Source organism: Bubalus kerabau, chromosome 16, assembly GCF_029407905.1.
Source record: "Bubalus kerabau isolate K-KA32 ecotype Philippines breed swamp buffalo chromosome 16, PCC_UOA_SB_1v2, whole genome shotgun sequence".
NCBI classification, from domain to species: domain Eukaryota; kingdom Metazoa; phylum Chordata; class Mammalia; order Artiodactyla; family Bovidae; genus Bubalus; species Bubalus kerabau.
Window position 1 is genome coordinate 66,799,279 of NC_073639.1, and position 6,726 is coordinate 66,806,004.

Genomic DNA, 6,726 nt, shown 5'->3' on the forward strand with positions numbered 1-6,726 from the left:
GCGGGAACGCCCTCCCGGAATGAAGCGCTTCCCGGTGCCTTCAAGGTAGCTCGGTTCCGGATCGGGGACCCCCCCCATCCCTAATCCTCTCTTTCAGTTCCCCGGTATCTAGAATCTAAGAAATCCCCAATCTCCCTGGGTCGGGTGGGAGATAGCCCCCCAGTGCCCTCACGTTCCAACTGGTGAGGATCCCTCCATTCCCCCAGTCGGAGCGAGAATCGCCCTCCGAGCCCCCAATTTCCGCTAAACCTAATTTAGAGTTCCCCCCTCGGCTGCCCTCCGTCCACTCCCAGTGTCCCATACCGCCCCACCTCCCCCAAGTCCAGTTCAGGGAACCCTCTCGGTGCATCGCGTCCCGAGCGGGGAGCCTCCATCAGCACCCCAGTAGAAACCGTGTTAGTTTCTCTCGATCCTTTCTGAGACTCCCTCTCGGGTCCCCTCACCCCCAACCCCTTCTTCCATCCACAGCCGTGGACTCTATAGTCATTTTGAGGAAACCCTCCTGCTCCGAGCTCGCGTTCTTGGTTTGCCGGTTGCCCACTGCCCCCACCTCCCCAATGTGAGGAATCGCCACCGTTTGCCTCACTCTCCGGCTAACTCTGGGCAGCCCTGCTCGAACTTCTGTCTAGATTCGGGAAAGCAGGTCCCAGAGGCTCACTGCCCAGTCCCTATGGAGGCTGGGGGAAAGGTCAGCGCCTCCAGAGGGCCCCCCACACCCCGCTTCCAGTTCGGGAGCCCGTTGGCTCAGCTGTGCACCTTCCTCTTTGAATGACCGCCCCCCCCTTTTTTTTTGCAGAGTTCTAAACCCCACCCCATCTGGAAGAACCTAAGATGCCTGCCCAGTGTGTTTGAAGATACTTCTCTCGGTCCGTCTCAATTTAAAGGGCTCCCCAATGGAGGCAAACGCCTTCCCGTCTTCCTTCTCCCCACATCCCCATCTTCTGGGTCTCTGAGACCCTCTAGTGCCTTTGCCCTAGGCTCTTGGGAGCCATCTCGCCCACCCCTTAAACGCCCTCCCTTAGCCCGGCTAGTCCACCCTGAATCGCGGGCAGATTCAGGCCACTCTCCCTACCCCATCTCTCCAAATCCACAGGCTCTCGTCAATTCCCTGGCAGGAACCAGTCAAGAAAGGGTCAAAGCAGGAGGCTAAGCACCCACTCCTCCCCAAATCCCCAACCCTGCTGGGGTGGTGGGTGGCGGTCTCAGCGCCACACAAGCCCCCTCTGCCCCCACCAAACTCACCTCCACTCCTTTTCTCACCCCCCCTTCAGTCCACTGTCCCTAACCCGGTGACAATCCTCGCTGACAAGCCCCTTGCTCACCTTGACCTCCACCCTCAAGTCAACCACCTTTTATTAATGTGTGCAGGAGCTCTGGGCAACGTAAACCTGACCTCTGGAAGGATGCCCATCCCCCTCCTCTCAGTATGCTTTCCCCGCCCCCCACCCCAGTCACCTCTGGTAGAAGAACGTGAGAGACTCAAGTTAATGGTTTCCTTGGGGACTTTCTGGGAACACTCAGCAGGTATATCCTGCCACCCTGTGTGCATAACACTAGAAACAAACTTGCTTTTTCCTGTTTTTATCGTCTGACTGGTTCCACAATTTCTCAGACACCCCCAGACGGGGGGTGGGGGGTGGCCCCACACATGGTATTTCTCACCATCTTAATACAAACTGGAATATCAGGTGTGTATTGGAAGAGACATGGATAGGGGTCAGCAGGGTGCATCTCCGGTGTTAGGGAACTGACCATTCCTAGGTCTAAATTTCAGGTTTCCCGTGTGTAAAATGGGGCCAAAGGGGAGAAAGAAGGAGGGAGCCCCAAGTGCCCGTGAGCTTATTGATTTTGGTGCTAGAGCTGTTGGGTACTAGCTGTTGGAGGGTGGGAGGTGGGTAAGGATCATTTGTGCAGAGCTGGCCAAGCCGGGTGAGAGAAGATCCATTTATTATCCTCCTTGTGCAGGACCTCAGAAGAAGAAACAAGCGTCTACTTGTTGTCACTACCTGTCACGTGTGGGGTGAATTTACAGAAGTCCCCTCCCGCTGCAGGTTCATCTCAGTCTCATTGCTTCCTTCCACTTTCACAGTAGGGGCAAGGAGTCCTTTGAGGGGTAGCCTTCATAGGACAGTGTAGCTGTAAATGGATGGTCCTCATAGTAAAATGAAGATCTCAGCAGCATTAAGGAAAAAATGATCTTTAGAGCAACTGGGCCAGACCCAGAATTAGGAGATTAGAGGATTCGGTTCCAGTTCTTTCTCTCTAGTATGACACATCCTGAAAAACCACTCAGAAAATTAAAGCATAAATTGGTTTATACTTAAAAAAGAATCCTCTTGAGAAATACAGTGGGCCAATGACATTCCACCCAAGTACCAAGATAAAACTTGGCACATTCATTCATTCCACAAATATTTATTGACACCTGCTACCTACCAGACACTGTCTTAGGTGCTATATTCCTAGCAGCTACCTTGGTGAAACTTGCTTACTAGAGACAGGAATCAGACAATAAATAAATAGATAAATAAAATTGGTGATTTGTCAGTTACTTAATGGTAAGTGCCAGGGAGAAGGAAGGGGGATGATGAGGGTAGGGGGCATGGGGGAGAGGGTGATAAGCAATTTTACATCAGGAATGTCCTCACAGTCTTCACAGGGAGGGTGATGTTTTAGTCAAGACTTGAAGGAAATGAGGTCCATTAATCTGTTATCCAGAACACTCATTTAAGCAGAATGCCCGCATCTCCTAAGTGCAATGATAATTGATATTCATAATTTGATTTTCACTACTCCAAAGCAGTGGTTCCCAAACTTTAACGTCCATTAAAAAAAAAAAAAAATCACCCAGTGATTTTCAGTAGACACAGGGTGGACGGGGGCTCTGAAAATGGCATTTTTAGACAAGCATCCAGTGATGCTGATAGCTGAGGTTTTCCTTGGACCACTCTTGAAGAAACACCGCTTTAAAATATACTAAAGAGTCTTCTAGAATGACAACAACAACAAAATTAAAGATTAAATTACAGCCTGTGCGGTTTTAGTGTTGAGAGAATTTCACTGTGTTCTCATTCTTTGAAAATGCAAAACCCTGGATTACCCAGAACATCCCATTTCTTGTCCACGCAGGAGAAGGGAAATTTTATCACAAGCTGATTAGGAGCCAAACATTTATAATCAGTCTGTCTGACATCCTTCCCCCCCTGCCCACAACTGTGCCCTAATTTCTCTCTATACTTATTACTTTCCCCAAATTTCTGGACAGCAAGCAATCAGCCGGGGGTAATGAGAGCACTTGATCAAGAGTCCTGGAGTCCACAGCTTGGTCCTGGAACCACCACTATTTCTGATTGTGTGGGTCTAGGGATTTGCCAGTCAGCCTGCTGGACTGGGAAAGATTGAGGGCAGGAGGAGGAGGGGATGATAGAGGATGAGATGGTTGGATGGCATCACCAACTCAATGGACATGGGTTTGGGTGGACTCCAGGAGTTGGTGATGGACAGGGAGGCCTGGCGTGCTGTGATTCATGGGGTTGCAAAGAGTCGGACACGACTGAGTGACTGAACTGAACTGAACTGCTGGACTTGCATTTACTCCCAGAATTGCTACAAGACTTAAGTGAGATCATGTATACAAAAACACCTTAAATACTCTGAAGCATTTTGGAGGAAGCTCTGTGACTGTGTATCCCCAGGTCCAGTTAACTTTGTCCAGTTCAAATTCAGTTCCCTTCAGGACTGTGTGGAACTGGCATAAGGGTATACATAGAGATCAACAGAACAAAACTGAGAGTCCAGAAATAACACCTCACATTTATGATCAACTGATTTGCTGATAAGGGCATGAACACAATTCAATGGGAAAAGAACAATCTCTTCAACTGGATGTCCACATGCCAAAGAATTAAGTGTCATCTCTTCATCACACCATATACAAAAATCAACTCAAAATGGTTCAAAGACCTAAAACTATAAAAAGAAAGATAGGGCTTCCCTGGTGGTCCAATGGTTAAGACTTTGCCTTCCAATGCAGGGGGTGCAGGTTCGATCCCTGGTCAGGAAGCTAAGATCTCACATGCCTCTCAGCAAAACAAAAACAAAACCCATGAAACAGAAGCGATATTATAACAAATTCAATAAAGAATTTAAAAATAATAATAATAAAAAATAAAAAGAAAGATAGACCAGTTGGACATCATTAACATCGAAACCTTTGCACTTCAAAGGACACCATCAAGAAAGTGACTAGAACAATGGAACTTCCCTGGCTTCAACTTCCTTGAAGGTTAAGACTTCAAGCTTCCAATGCAGGGGGAAAATGAGAAAGTGAAAATAACAATTCAAAGAAGAGGAGAAAAATTTCGCAAGTCATGTATTTGCTAAGGCGCTTGTATTATATAGAATACATAAAGAAGTCGTGCAGCTCAGTAATAAAAGGATAGCCTGCCAGGCTCCTCTGTCCATGGGACTTCCCAGGCAAGAATACTGAAGTGGGTTGCCATTTCCTCCTCCAGGGGATCTTCCAAACCCAGGGATCGAACTCACATATCCTTCATTACAGGCAGATTCTTTACCAATGAGCCACCAGGGAAGCCACAATAAAAAGATAAATAACTCAATTAAAAATGAGCAAAGGATCTGAATAGACATTTCTTTAGAGAAGATATGTAAGCGGCCATAAGCACATGAAGAGATGCCCCAACGTCATTAGCCATCAGATCAGATCAGATCAGTTGCTCAGTCGTGTTCGACTCTTTGCGACCCCATGAATCACAGCACGCCAGGCCTCCCTGTCCATCACCAACTCCCGGAGTTCACTCAGACTCACATCCATCGAGTCAGTGATGCCATCCAGCCATCTCATCCTCTGTTGTCCCCTTCTCCTCCTGCCCCCAATCCCTCCCAGCATCAGAGTCTTTTCCAATGAGTCAACTCTTCGCAGGAGGTGGCCAAAGTACTGGAGTTTCAGCTTTAGCATCATTCCTTCCAAAGAAATCCCAGGGCTGATCTCTTTCAGAATGGACTGGTTGGATCTCCTTGCAGTCCAGGGTTAGCCATCAGGAAAGTACAAATCAAAGCCACAATGAGATACCACTTCACACCCACCAAGATGGCTATAATCAGAAAGATAGATAATACCAACTGTTGGTAAGGATGTGGAGAAACTGGATCCTTTGTGCATTGCTGGTGGGAATGTAAAATGGTACAGCACTGTGGAAAACAGTCTAGAAAAGCAGGTCCTCAAAAGGTTAAACTTGAATTACCATATAATCCAGAAATTCCACTCCTAGGTATACACCCCCAGCGAGAAAGGGAAACATAATCTGCACAAAAACTTATACATGTCAGTTCATAGCAGCATTATTCATAATAGCCAAAACGTGGAAACAACTGAAATATCTATCAAATCTATACAATGGAATATTATTTGGCCGTACAAAGGATTCAATACTGAGACCTGCTACAAAGTGGATGAACCTTGAAGACGTGATGCTAAGTGAAAGGAGCTGGAAACAAAACGGCACATAACTGTGTGATTCCGTTTACCTGAGATGTCCACAGAATCAGGAAATCCATAGAAACAGGAAGTGCACTGGCAGTTGTCTAGGGTTTCAGCGGTGGGAAAACTGGAGATTTAGGGAAAGCAAAGTGACTGCTAGTGGATATAGGTCTCTATTTGGAGGGATGACATATTCTAAAATTGATTATGTTGATAGTTGCACAATTTTGTGAACACGCTAAAGACTATCGAATTATAAACTTTCAATGGGTAAACTGCACTGTATGTGAATTGTGTATGTGTGTGCTCAGCCGTGTCCGACTCTTTGCAACCCCATGGACTGTAGCCCACCAGGCTGCTCTGTCCATGGGATTTCCCAGGCAAGAATACTGGAGTGGGTTGCCATTTCCTCTTGCAGGGGATCTTCCTGACCTAGGGGTTGAACCCATGTCTCCTACACCTCCTGCACTGCAGGCAGATTCTTTACCTGCTGAGCCATTGAGTATGTGAATTATATCTCAATAAAGTTCTTAGAAAAAAAATCACTTACCTGTTATAAACCTTTCTCTTAGCTCTGTGTCTATCCATCAAAATGAAATTTACTCTTTTCTCCTGTAGCACCTTTTTTTTTTGTTTTAATCATTATTGTTACTATTACTATCGTTTAGAAATTATTAAGTACTTTCCACATACCAGCACTGTGCTAAAGCACTTTTCAGGGATCTTCCCATTTCATTCTTTCAGCAATTCTTCAAGGTAGGAACACTTGTATTTTTATTTTACTGACCAGGAAAAAGTCTTAGAGAAGTTTAGTAATTTATCCAAAGTCACATAGTAAATGGGAAAAGTAATAGCTAAGACTTATTGAGATGCCCTGGTGGCTCAGAGGGGTAGAGAATCTGCCTGCAGTGCGGGAGACTCGGGTTTGACTCCTGGGTCGGGAAGATACCCTGGAGAAGGGAATGGCAACCCACTCCAGTATTCTTGTCTGGGAAAATCCATGGACAGAGGAGCCTGGTGGGCTACAGTCCATGAGGGTCCCAAAGATTTTCTGAGCAATTAGTATGTTCAAGGCTGAGTGACTGAGCTTACACACAAACAGACACTTTGCTTCACAAAACTCATTCAGTCCCCACAACAGTTTTGTTAGGTAGGCTTCTATTTTACCCGTCTGGAAACAGAAGCATCGAGAGGTAAACCTGCTAATAAAGATCAGAATGGTAGCA